Source organism: Leptonychotes weddellii, chromosome 10 (genome assembly GCF_054177405.1).
Source record: "Leptonychotes weddellii isolate Sample4059 chromosome 10, ASM5417740v2, whole genome shotgun sequence".
In the NCBI taxonomy this organism is placed as follows: domain Eukaryota; kingdom Metazoa; phylum Chordata; class Mammalia; order Carnivora; family Phocidae; genus Leptonychotes; species Leptonychotes weddellii.
Window position 1 is genome coordinate 7,784,297 of NC_138378.1, and position 12,978 is coordinate 7,797,274.

The 12,978-nt window shown below is 40.3% G+C and overlaps 1 protein-coding gene and 1 long non-coding RNA gene across 4 annotated transcripts in view; one reads left to right on the forward strand and one right to left on the reverse strand.

Annotated features, from left to right (window-relative positions):
* Positions 1 to 597: 597 nt before the first annotated feature.
* Positions 598 to 6,039, reverse strand: LOC145723777 (uncharacterized). The gene is made up of 4 exons (XR_014149041.1): positions 5,799 to 6,039; positions 5,472 to 5,670; positions 1,530 to 3,819; positions 598 to 829 (listed from the first exon to the last, which is right to left on the reverse strand). It is a non-coding gene; the product is annotated as an uncharacterized LOC145723777 (long non-coding RNA).
* A 6,382-nt stretch (positions 6,040 to 12,421) lies between these two features.
* The window catches only part of ZNF217 (zinc finger protein 217), a 37,896-nt gene continuing 37,339 nt past the window's right edge, over positions 12,422 to 12,978 (forward strand). For all 3 annotated transcript variants that reach the window (XM_081832565.1, XM_081832566.1, XM_081832567.1), the window contains exon 1: positions 12,422 to 12,524. The gene's annotated coding sequence lies outside the window, so the exon portion shown is untranslated. The remainder of the gene's footprint in view (positions 12,525 to 12,978) is intronic.

The following is a 12,978-nucleotide window of genomic DNA, read 5'->3' on the forward strand; positions in this document are numbered from 1 at the left end:
AATGGAAAGCTTAATTAAATTATACTTGTCATAGCATCTGCATGTGTCCCTTAGTGTTTAGCAACTTGATAATAAAGACAAGTTCTAATGACCCATATAAGTTCTGCGTACTTCACTTGGGTTCCAGAGATAGCTTTTCTTTCTCTTATTAAAACTGCACTGCAATATGCATAGAGTGTCTGCTGCATTTAAAAATTGCGGGGGGGGGGTGCCTGGGTGGCTCAGTGGGTTCAGCGTCTGCCTTCAGTTCAGGTCATGATCCCAGGGTCCTGGCATCGAGCCCCCAACGGGCTGCCTGCTCAGCGGGGAGTCTGCTTCTCCATCTCCCTCTGCCCCTCCCTCTGCTCATGCTCTCTAGCTCTCTCTCTCAAATAAATAAAAATGTGTGTGTGTCTTTAAAATTGAGTCCTTTTCTTTTCTCACTTTCTCTTTAGAAGGAGGAAGAGATAGATCATGAGAACAGGACTGATATTAGGAATTTGGCCCAAGAAAAGAAGTTTCCAGGGACAGTCATGATGTCCATGTATGTACAATTTGACTTAATGTTCTTTTTATTTCATCGTGGATGGTTATTCATTACAGAATGAGGACCCCGAAAAATTGTGAATTATCCAAGAAAAATGATACATTTTTTTCTACTTGTGGTTTAGTTTATTGACATCCAAACCTGCTTTATAAAAGATGACATATTTACCACATTACACATTTAAAGATTAAAGAGTATTTCTGGGGCGCCTGGCTGGCTCAGTCGGTGGAGCATATTACTCTTGATCTCGGGATTGTGGGTTCAAGGCCCACGTTGGGTGGAGAGATTACCTAAAAATAAAATCTTAAAAATAAAACAAACAAACAAATAAATAAATAGTATTTCTTGTATATTTCAAAATGTGCAAGAGATTCATGTATACATATAAATATATTTTAAAATACATAATTATAATATATAAAAGATGAAACAGAACTTTTATTTGTGGACATCTGAGTAACTAGAAAATATAATTAAGCAAAATATATATTCTCTTAAGCATTATGGCTAGATCTTATTTGTTGTTTGTTAGCCTGGTTGTGCAGTCCCCCCCCCCCTTTTTTTGGTTTCTAGTTTGCTTATTGATTGCTGTTTTTTAAGATAGTAACTATGAGTCCTTCAGCTAGTGAACAAAATCCGCCAAGTTTTAACATTTTCTGATTTAAGTTTTACAAGTATTTAAAATGGATTGAAATCAATCTGCCTGTCCAGAGCTAAACCATCAAGGACTTACTCTTAGACATAAGCCATGTTTACCTAACTGGGGAAGCACTAGGTGGTTGTGTTGCAACAACCGACTTGGCTCAGAGATTTAAAGGAAATATTAGTGGGTAGACATAAAGCTTTGTCCTAGATCAAGGTCACATGCCTTCTCGTCTTCAGTGGGTTCTGGCTCACCATTCAATACAAGTCTCTGAAGTGAGACACCCCGATTTTCACCCACACTCTGGTGATAGTAGAAAAAAATTTGGCCTCTGGGACAGAGGTCAGCGAGCTAACTCACTTCATTGAAGGTTTGCAGGCTGCAGTAATCCCTGGAGGCAGCAAAGAGTAATGGATTGGAGCGCGTCGCTTAGCTGTGTGATCTTGGGTAGGTTGGTCAACATTTCTGTGCCTCGGTTTCTTCCTCTGTAAAACAGCATCTGCCCTGTACAGCTGGAGGAAGGATTCACTGAACTAATCCATAGAAAAAGCACACAACAGCGCCCGAGACACGGTGAACAGCATGTAAAGAAGGCTTGCCATCATTGCAAAGTGAGTTGGGGACAACTCCCTCTCACCCAAAGGCTACTGCTCACAAGTAAGAGGGAGGTGGTCTCTGCCCACTGTGGGGGAAGTCATTTACTGAAAGAACAGAGTTTTCTTTCACGTGTTTCGAAAATGGAATCGTTAGCAGGAAGGGAGAGAAAATGCTGACTTCTCCCAGCCTCCCAGCCTCCCAGCCTCCCTACCTCCCAGCCCACAGCGCCCGGGAGGAGGGGCTTTGAGAGCCCAAGGGACTTTTAGCTGAGTAATAAAGCAATATTCCTGGTGAACACCACCTTCCCGTCCTTCTCTCCGTGATTGTAAAACTGTAATAGAATGTTCAAGGTCTCCAAGGTGTTTTACAAAAATCACTTGAAAAGATTGCCCAGGAATCATCAGTTTTTAACCCATGCTTACCGGGCATATTTGAAATAAGTGAGGCCTATCAAGTGTCTGATGTTTTGCCATGAAACTCTGCAATGTTTTTTCTCCGGGTGTTAGTAATAACCACCCATTGTATGAATTACACCATGTGAGTTATGTTAAAAGTGGTGATAGTTTTTAAAAATATTTTTTTCCTCCGAAATGACCAGAGAAAGAAAATCACTGTGGGGGAATTAAAAAAAACACAAAACGTGAAAAAGAAACACACACAGAGGAAATTTTAAAATCACTGGTGACTATTAGTAACATCTTAGTGGATGAGAAAGAGTTTTTTGAAAAGTCCCTCGTGTGTGGTGCGGAATCTGGGATTTTTTTTTTAGATGTTGGGATAAAATTGATACCACAATAAACACAAGGAGAAAAAGAGGAAGTCATTCGACACTGATACCAGAATCTAGACCACTTCCTTTTCAAATAGGTGCATCCCCCATTGGGAAAAAGGACCAGAATCTTCAAGGTAGGGAGTAGAAACAAGAATTGAATATCCCTTGGGAATCCTAAGAATTGAAAAGAATAGGCTGAATGTAAAAGCAACAGGTCTAGGAGAGCATAGAGTCTGGATACAGAGGAGAACATTCAGACCCTGGGTATAAGGGACAGGCTGTGTAGGGGAAGGACCAGTACTCCCCCAGGAGTCCTAGACTGAAGTTTGGGCTCTGCCATAAGTCTGTGACCTTAAAAAGGTCACGGTCTCTCTGAGCCACGGTTTCCTAATCTGTACAATGGGCAAGTGTGCTTCCCTCTCCTCCTTGCAGAGCCATCTGAAGATAATGTATCGTAAAATCCTTTTTAACAGTACAGGGCAAACACAATGTGTTGTGTTAAAGAGACACAATTCCAAGCTTTTCCTGTATTGTTTGGACCAAAACATGTTTCCTTGTCTACATTATTTATCTACAAGGCCTTATAGTTGTTTGTAAAGATGAAATAGGCTGTTTCCACAGTGCCTGTTCAGAAAGTTTGGTGGTTTAACTCTTAGTTAAAGGGCTCTTATCTAAAAGTCATGTTTTTAAAAACGAGGACCCGGAAACCCTCTTCTACAACCAGAAAGAGAGGGGATGACGCTGTCCTGGGGTTAGAACCACCTCACTCACAGTTTATTCCTGCACCCACCCCCCGCCCCGCCCCCATGTGTGTTGACTGTCTCTGGACACAATTTAATGGCCTCAACATAAACACGCTTGATAAACGGATCAAGACGGTGGTATTTCCTCGCCGAACGCATTCTCCTCTGGATCCCAGCTCTGGCCCCATTCTGTAGGTCTCGGGCCATAAATATGTAATGCCTCCTTGGAACATGGGCCTGCCTATCTGTGGGCCCACGCCCACTTGTTGTTGCACATGAAACTTGGAGGCGGGCCAGGGGTATGGGCAAATTGCTGGGCCAGAACTGGTTAATCACAGCCCCCCCCCCCCACCCCCAGGGACAGAGGCCCCTCCGCTGCTCTGGACTTGGGCAGGCACTTTCTCAGAAGCCTGCCCTTCTGGTGAGGTAGTCACCCTTTGGGGCATCAGGAGTCTTTGTTAAATTACTCCCTTCTTCAGCTCATTTGGCCGGCTCCCTGGATTCAGGCCACGGTTACTGGCTGGCTTTTCTGAGCCTGCTTTTGGCACAGGTAGGAAAGGAGGAGAAAAAAAAAAAATGGTGTAAGCAAGTTTCGAAATCTTAGATCATTTCATGAATGACTCAGTGTTTCCTTTTGGAAAAGTGCAATAATTGGCTTTCATTAATAACTTAGCTTTGGGGAAAAAAAAAAAAGGTTCTAAATAGTGAGAAGCTTTTTGTACTACCTGAACAGAGCTACGTTCCAATTTTCATTTTTATAGCTTCCAGAGGGATTTCATTCACTTGATAATGTGGGCTCGTTGAAAAATAAACTGTCACATACTTCCTCCTTCAGGCTTCCTGTTCTTTCTGAGAAAAGCATTGGGGTTGTCTCTCTCTGTCTTTCCTTTTTTTTTTTTTTCCATTTGAGAAGTATTTCAAAATATAATGTATCAAATCAACAGGTTGTACACCTTCCACTTACACAATGTTGTGTGTCAATTATGTCTCAGGAGAGCTGGGGTGGGGAGGGAATATTTAAAGTATAAAGCTATTCCTCGTCTTGGAGAGACTAGTTAGAGTCAGCTCGGGAGGAGCAGTCTGCCATTTCTCTCTTCATAGAATGAGATTCTCATTCCTACAGAGTAGTTCTGACTGTTAGAAGAATGTAACTAAATATATTTCTAAAATTATCTTTAATTCATTCGAGCACATTTCAATCTTTGAATTAAGCAAACGAAGGAGCAAAACAAAAACAAAACCAAACCAAACCTCTCTTCCTTTCTGTCTCTCTCCACACGTAAACAATCCTGAGGTTTTAAAACAGAAGATATCCATTCTTCCGGCATTCATGCTGTTGAATCCAAGCTATAAACCCAGAAGATGTCTCAAATGACTCATTACTGGAATAAATGTTTCTAATGTTAAAGGTATGCAAATAGAGCATAATGGGTGAAGGAAGGCTCTGTGATATGATAAATAAAGCTGAGAATAGGACTGTGGTCACTGTGGACTCTATTTGCATACAGGCTTATCTTGTTTTTAAGGCAGGAGGGGGGAAAAAGAGGAGGAAGAGAAAAATCCCGACTTTCACCACAAGGCTCTCAAAATACAACTTCATAATAAGGCACAACACTCCAAGCCATGTTAAGGAGCAAAAAAGTGCTTAGTGTGGAAGAATCCCAAACCAAAAACGTTTTCTAGAATATAGAAAGCAAACACGGGACTAGCCTCAGGTCATCTTACTGAGAAAATTGCACAATCAGACTTTTTGTCGCTCATGTCGGCTGTGTTAGGTCAGGACTGATTTTGTTACGACTCGGGTTTCTGGAGTCTGTCCTGCTTAGGTTGTTGGGCTCGTCGCTACCTGGGTCCCTGGCTAGTTCTCCAAGCCAGACGGACCGTCCGATTAGAAGAGAGAAAGACAAAAAAAGAGAGACGCCCCACAGTGGATTCTCTAGCTATATATCAAATTACAAATCTTGCAACGTTTACTACAAGCCAGAAGCACCTGTCGTCATTTTGGAAGGGAAGCTCCAATTGTACATTTTTTTTTTTTTTTTTTTACATCTCTGTAAACACATAGTATCAGCATCCATGGTGTGCTCTGGAGGAAACCATTGCTCACCCTTGTAAGGTGGAAATATTTCAAGGAAATAGGATGAGCAAAGTCCATACTGACTCAGGAGGAGAATGGGTTTAAATAAATACCTCAGAAAATGTCTACATTAATCCCATGAGGTGGAGGGGGGGAGGAGTGGAGGAAGTACATCAGGAGGCAGGTGCCCTGAAGAAGACCTCGTGCAGGTGCTCACCCGCGCATCGCCTCTCACTCTGGGTTGCAGCAAATAGGGACATCGGGTCCACTTCCAGTGGCCCATCCACCGTCTTCGGGGGCGGGCATGTCAGGCTGCAAATAGACCAGGTACAAATGCTGTGAAGATTCATCTCAGAAATAGCTTTAGATGTCTCCATTTCATATGGTTCGATAATCACCTTGGAGGGGCGCTGTCAAGCCCTCTCTGACAATTTACTTACGCAGGGGCAAAATGGAGAAGGTGTCCTATTTTGAGTGAAGTTGGATTCTGGAGTGGAAAACGAGAGGAGGCGGAGGAGGTCAGGAACCTCAGGTCCTGGGAGGCAGAGGGGGAATGTGTCTTATGTAACGAGCTTGGTCCCTGAAGACTGCAATTCAGACATATGTGCTCCTGGACTTATAACATCTACATGTGTGTTTTTTAAAGAAGGGAGTACCCTCTTCTGATATCAAATTCAGGAAGCAGAAAGGATACACAGAGAAACACCAGTCTCCCTCCCACTGTAGTTATCCAACCTCCCAGGGCCCTCCCTCAAAGTCACCATGACTCGACTCAGAGCTAAGATTTTTTTAAAGGAGATAAGTGCCCTCTCAATTTGGTTTTCCTTTACAGTGTGAATATCCTTTCTATGGTCTTTATTCCTGGTTAATAGGCTCTGAAATATCTTAAGATACAGAGGGAGTAAGAGAGTTTCCTGGTATGAAAGTCTTTACCTGTTAGGGTTTGAATTCAACTGTCAGTGAAACTTTTTTTTTTTTCTCTGTTTCACTTTTCAGAGATATTCTGCACCATCCTGCCTGACCAGGAGTTGTGTGTGTGTGTTTGGGGCGGGGGGTTTGTGAGTAGGTGAGCAGGATGGGGGTACAGCATTCTTATTTTGTAGATGTTAAAAGAGAAAGAAAACAAGACATGATTTAAGAATCTGACATTATTTTTAATACCTGAGAAAAATCATTACTATGAATGATCAAATGAAGAAAAGCAGGATACTACCAAGTACCGGGCCATTTTTAAAAAACTGCAGGGAAACACATCAACATAGGAACCATGACTGTTGAGTGTTATGTGTTAACTTTAGGGGTGTTTTCTGCAGTTTTTAGAATTTTCTACAAAGAACATAGGTGGCTCAGTTGGTTGGGCTTCTAACTCTTGATTTGGGCTCAGGTCATGATCTTAGGGTCATGAGATCAAGCCCCGAGTTAGGTTCCACGCTCAGCGCAGAAACGCTCAAGATTTTCTCTCTCTAAAAAAAAAAAAAAAAAAAAAAATTTCTACAGTGAAGAGTAAGACTTGTAATCATAAAAATAAAGAAGTATTTTTAAAGACTTGTCCACAACATACTAGAGTGTACCCTGTAATCTTTCCTAAGCGATATTGTAAAGTTTGAGTGCACTTGTATTATAAAATAAGGCAGGTAACTAGACCTAATGATATTCTTTTAGCTCATTGTGGAGTTATCCTGAATAATTCTGATTCATCTACTGTGGCTTCTACTATATTCTAATTACATGTGTTCAACACACATTTATATATAGTTTAATCATAGATCTCATTTTCATATCTATCCCCACAGTTTGGAAGATGGTATTTTTAACACCATGCAGGACATTCTGTATCAGGTCAATAAATATAAATTTGAATATTGAGGAACTGATCAGTTTTTCTTTTCTTTTTTTAAGATTTTTATTTTATTCATTTGAGAGAGAGAGCGCGCACAAGCAGGGGGAGAGGCAGAGGGAGAGGGAGAAGCAGACTCCCCGCTAAGGCAGCCAGGAGCCCAATGTGGGACTCAATCCCAGGACCTGGAGATCATGACCTGAACCAAAGGCAGATGCTTAACCTTCTGAGCCACCCAGGTGCTCCCTGATCAGTTTTTTCTTAAAGGGCTGCTCCTGACCCCTCCAATAAGCCTGAGCATAGATGATAGACATTCTACCTATTATTCTATAAAGACCCCTGGCAGTAGCTTCCTGGCTGGATCAACTTAATGATTCATTTATACTTGTAATATTATTTTTCAGTTGTATGCTTCTGTGTGCTTAAAGTAAAAAGGACAAAAATAAGTCTGAGGGGGAAAAAAAAAACATTTTAATTGCTTTCAAATGTTCCAATAAACTCAAACCCTTATATTCTTGCTCAAGAATTTCCTTGCCAGATTATTACACACTTGCTTGCCAACTCTCTAGCTTTCTCTTATTTTCCTAATCTTTGGAACTATAGAAGATACTAAGTGTTGCTAGTTGGTTGGAAAATGTAAATATTTTCAAAAGACTTAAACGTTCATATGTCATAGGAGAGATTAAAAAAAGAATCAGATCTCTGCTCTTAAAAAGAACTAAAAGTTTGGGCGCCTGGGTGGCTCAGTTGGTTAAGCGACTGCCTTCGGCTCAGGTCACGATCCTGGAGTCCCGGGATCGAGTCCCATATCGGGCTCCTTGCTCGGCAGGGGGTCTGCTTCTCCCTCTGATCCTCCCCCCTCTCATGCTCTCTCTCTCTCTCTCATTCTCTCTCTCAAATAAATAAATAAAATCTTTAAAAAAAAAAAAATTGGTTAAAAAGAACTAAAAGTTTAAGAATCAGAAAATAACAAAACAACCTTCAGCCCCCAAGAAGAAAGAGGTGTTGTTGTTTTGTTTTTCACATTCATGTTTAAATAACCCTTCTGTTATCTTCAACTGTAGTTCCTACTGAGAACGTCCCAACAAACGGCCAGTCTCTGTGACTAAGGAAATACCCCAACTAATGATCTACTGATAGGCCAAGAAATATCAACAAGTCCAGGAGGCCTTGAAGGTCACGATCTAACAGATGGTGGCACCAGCTAGATGACAAGGTAAGCAGTGACTGTACCCAAACCATCGCACAGTTTCCTAAGATTATTTCAGTCCATCGACCAACTCCCGGTGGCACATTCACCTGGGTTCTCTGTAAACAGAATACAGTGGGATATCCTGTGAGTGGTGGGTGTCTGTATTCAAAGTAGAAGCTTTGAATTATTACCAGTTAAAATTCCAGCGTTTCTCTGATATATTTACAGTGTTTTGCTGCATACTTGGAAAGTAAGAAAGACATAAAATCTTTAATAACTTGGAAAAGTAAAGAGGAGGGTGGAAATGGTTTTCTTTCTTTTAAAGATTTTATTTATTTGACAGACAGAGAGAGAGCACAAGTAGGCAGAGCGGCAGGCAGAGAGAGAGGGAGAAGCAGGCTCTCCCCTGAGCAGGGAGCCCGACGCGGGACTCGATCCCGGGACTCCGGGATCATGACCTGAGCCGAAGGCAGCGGCTTAACCGACTGAGCCACCCAGGCGCCCCTGGAAATGGTTTTCTAATGTACAGAAATGGAAGGAGACAATATGTTTTCGAGTGAGTTCAGATATCTTTTTTTTTTTCACAAGCAAAATTCTGACTTAGATACGAATACTATCCTCCAAATATTTACAAAAACAATTTTATTTCAATCTTGATTTCTTTGGAAGTGAAAGAAGACTCAGCTTCTTGGATTCGTGATCATGTTTTACAATGTTCTGTTTTTATAAACTTTTTTTTTTTAAGATTTTATTTTTAAGTAATCTCCACCCAATATGGGGTTCGAACTCACAACTCCAAGATCAAGAGTCAATTTCTCCTTTGATCGAGTCAGCCAGGTGCCCCTATAAACTTTCTTTTCTTTTTAATTTCTTAAAAAGATTTTATTAATTTATTGTAAAGAGAGAGAGAGAGAGTGAGCAAGCAAACAGGGGGAGGGAGAGGTCATGATCCCACGACCCGATATTATGACCCAGACCCAAAATCAAGAGTAGGATACTCAACTGACTGGCTACCCAGTCGCCCCTATAAACTTTATTTTCAAGAAAAAATATATATGACATCTTCAGGTCTCCAAAGACAATATAATCGTCATGGAGCAGTTTTTATGTCCCTCATAGTGTCTTGTGATATAAGGAGGGAGTAGAGAAACTGAGTCAGGGATGAGGTCAAACCGAGCTTTTTACATGACCCAAGAACACCAAAAGGCTATAAGTCAATTTAATTTAAGCCAGCGCCCTTGGCTCTGGATTCGACTTGACATATTTGTTAAAGGACACTAATTTTAAAATATATTTTTCATCATAATTATCATGTAAGTGTTAAAAAAAGTCATTACTCTCTGGGGCCAGAAGGAAAGGATTTTATTCTTAAAAGAACCCATCAATGGTTGGTCTACCCCACTAAACAACATCAGGTGTTCCCAAATGCCAAAAGATGTCTTCAGAAGAAATAGAATTCCTAAGTGGGACTTCTTTGCTCCCTCTTAGACCCCTGAGAAGGCAGGTTTGCCATTGAGGCAAACATATGCTTTCTCTTGGGGTGTAAGACTATGGGCTTTTCTTATCTATTCCCTTACTTACAGTTAAGGTCCTTAATTAAAAAGCAAATATAAATCTCTCAACCTGGTGGTCAAAGAGGAGAAGCATTCTTTGAAAAGACATAGTTTAAGGAAGAGAAGACTGAAAGGAAAAAAATGGAATGATGCCGCATCGAACAGATTTTTAGGATCCCTCAAAGGGACAAAAACCATGTTTTCCAAATAGTATTTTTTTAAGTATCTGTCAAATCTGTCATTCACCTGCTTAGGATTATTTTACATTTCTTCAAAACCTCTGAAGTTCAAAGTAAATAATAGTTACAACAGTTAAAACCAATGTTTACAAGGCGAATGTTCCCCAGGAATTTGACATTTCAATTAAGATTGCCATAGTGTTGCCCCTGCCTTTTCAAAGATGATCAAATATATCACATTGGAAAACCGTGTAATCTTGTTTGGAAATCTTCCTCATGCTCTTGCATCCTGTATGAGTTCTGCCAGAGAACTTTAATACAAATCAGAAACTTAATTTAAGTCATTGGTACTAAAAAAGAAACTTCTGGCCCAGTACTTTGAATCTTTTGACTATTAATAACCAAGCGAATTGTATTTTCAAGTTGGTGAAGTGTTCATTTATTCTGCTTCCAACTGTGATCTCTGCATACACAGGGTGTCCGTGAAGTCTGGAGGCAAAGAAGAATATGCATAATGTTACCATGGACATCTTCGATCTGCAAAAACTAGAATACAATAGAATAGAGTATGATAGAATAAAATAGAACGAAACAGAACAAAGGAAATTGTTAAAGTACATATTAAATAAATAACATTGTCTCTGTTTCCAGACTTTATGGAATTCCTCTGTGAGAACCTGTGGGGGGGTGTGGAGCCAATGAGTAGCTGGATGAAATGGGAAACTCCACTGCAGGAAGAGCTGCTTTTCTGATGCTGCTAATTAAGGCATGTGGAACCCTTCCTTCTGAGTCAGCTTGGAGGTATGTGGAACTCTGTGCTGCTTGCTGCTTACATGATTATTGCATGAAACTTTGGAAGTAGAAGCAGAGTATCTTGCCACTTAACATTTAAGAGGCAAGAGGTGGTTGGTGTGTGTGTGTGTGTGTGTGTTTAAATGGTTCCTAATCTTGAAAATGGTCTGTGGCAGCTTGGGCTTTTTATCAGCCGATCGTATTTACAGCATAGTCTCAGATGGCAGGGTGCTATCCCAGGGAGAGGATTTGGACCATTTATGAGCTCACGTTAAGGTTCACAGGCTTATCACAGCGTTCTGGGGATTCACTACTATTACACAGCAATAAAAACATCTCTGTGGACTGTCAACTCTTCTTATTTTTAATGTCTTGTTGGTAAAATAAATGTTCATTTGTTTTATTTCAAGGGTAATTCAAGCATATTATAGAAAATAATCCAAGAAAAACGGGAGGTAGAAAAAAGGTCATACATATCCCATTATCAAAAAACAACCATTTAAATTTTTTTAATTAAAAAATTTTTAATAAACACTTTGCAATGTACACAACGGTAGAGAGAATAGTAAAATGACCCCCCCATACCCAACACCCAGTTTTGCAATTTCTAGTTAACATTGCTTCAATTCTCCCGTTTTTAAAATTTGCTTAAGTATTATGAATTCTAACATGTCATTCTCCTCCTATATGTTTCAGGATCTATCTCTAAAAATATATCCATTTTTGTCAAATGCCCCACAGTGCCTTTATCACAGCTAGGGAATTAACAGTAAGTTCCTGGTATCACGTAATACCCAGTCCATACTAAAATGTCCCTTGATAAGAAAAGCAATTTAAAAATTTTACATATACCTCTATTTTCCCTTTTTGCTTACTAATAAAAGGATTTCTAGTTTATTAAACATGTGATTTTGTATCTTGATTTTTCCATTTGCTATCATAACTATTTCCCAAAGGCATATTTTCAAAACTTTAAAATTTCGAAACGGGCCATGTGTGCAAGAGCAGGAGATCTCTTGGAAGATTAACCATTTCTTTATTTGTGGATTTCCCCATATACATGGAGAGAGTATGTGTGTGTTTTTCTTCCCCTTTATAGTAAATCCCGTTGCCCTGAATATCTTTGTTCACAATACCTTTTCCTTTACTAGGTCTATTTCCTTAGGACCGATTCCAGGAGCATTCCTGCTGCACCCAAATGTATGAACATTTGTAAGGCCCTTGACTTGTCTCACTGAGTTGTTTACAAAAGGACTGTACCAATTTACACTTCCACTTACAAAGGATGAGAGAGCCTCTATTAAAATGCTTAAAGGCAGCGCTTTTCCGAGCTCTTATAAATCACTGGCTAAGGCTGGCTTGTGTTTGTCATATGGTTACAGCGGATCACAAAATAAATAAATACACATTTTCTATAGCTGTAAAAACATGGCATGCGCAGACTGCCAAACAACCACAGACTAACTTTGATTAAACGAGGAAACCAGTCTACTTGTTGAAAATGTGGTAATGAGATAGTTTCCACTCAGACGGGAAGCCCGGTGCTGGCGGGGGAGGGGCGCCTGCTTTTCTTCTGGTCTCTGTCTGCCCACCAGGAAGGTAGAAATGATCAGGTCAGCATGCTCTTCGTTTACTTTACCTTCTTCTTCTTCTTTATCTCCTTCATTTTTTTTTTTTTTTTTTAAGCTGAGTATCTTACTCGTTTCTATACGGCTGAGTTGATGATGCAGAAATACTGTTGAAAACTAGCAGAAACTTCTGGTGGCAGGCGCTTCCTGTCAGGGCAGTCCTGCAGCCCTGGGGACCCGGGGATTAGGGGCAGAGCCATTTTAGCTTGGTCCAAATTCTACTTTGTTTCCTTGGGGACACGTTGTTCTTATTTGTTGACTTCTAATAAAACGGCTTCAGAAAGGGTTCATTTCTGTTCATAGCATTCTTAGTTTCTTGAGAGAATAGAGCATGTCAGTTGCAAATCCTTGTAGAAAATTCAATTGTATTGGTTTGGAGACATGTATGTGTATGTGTGACAGGTTTTTTTTTTTTTTTTGAGGCAGGGAGAAAGAAAAA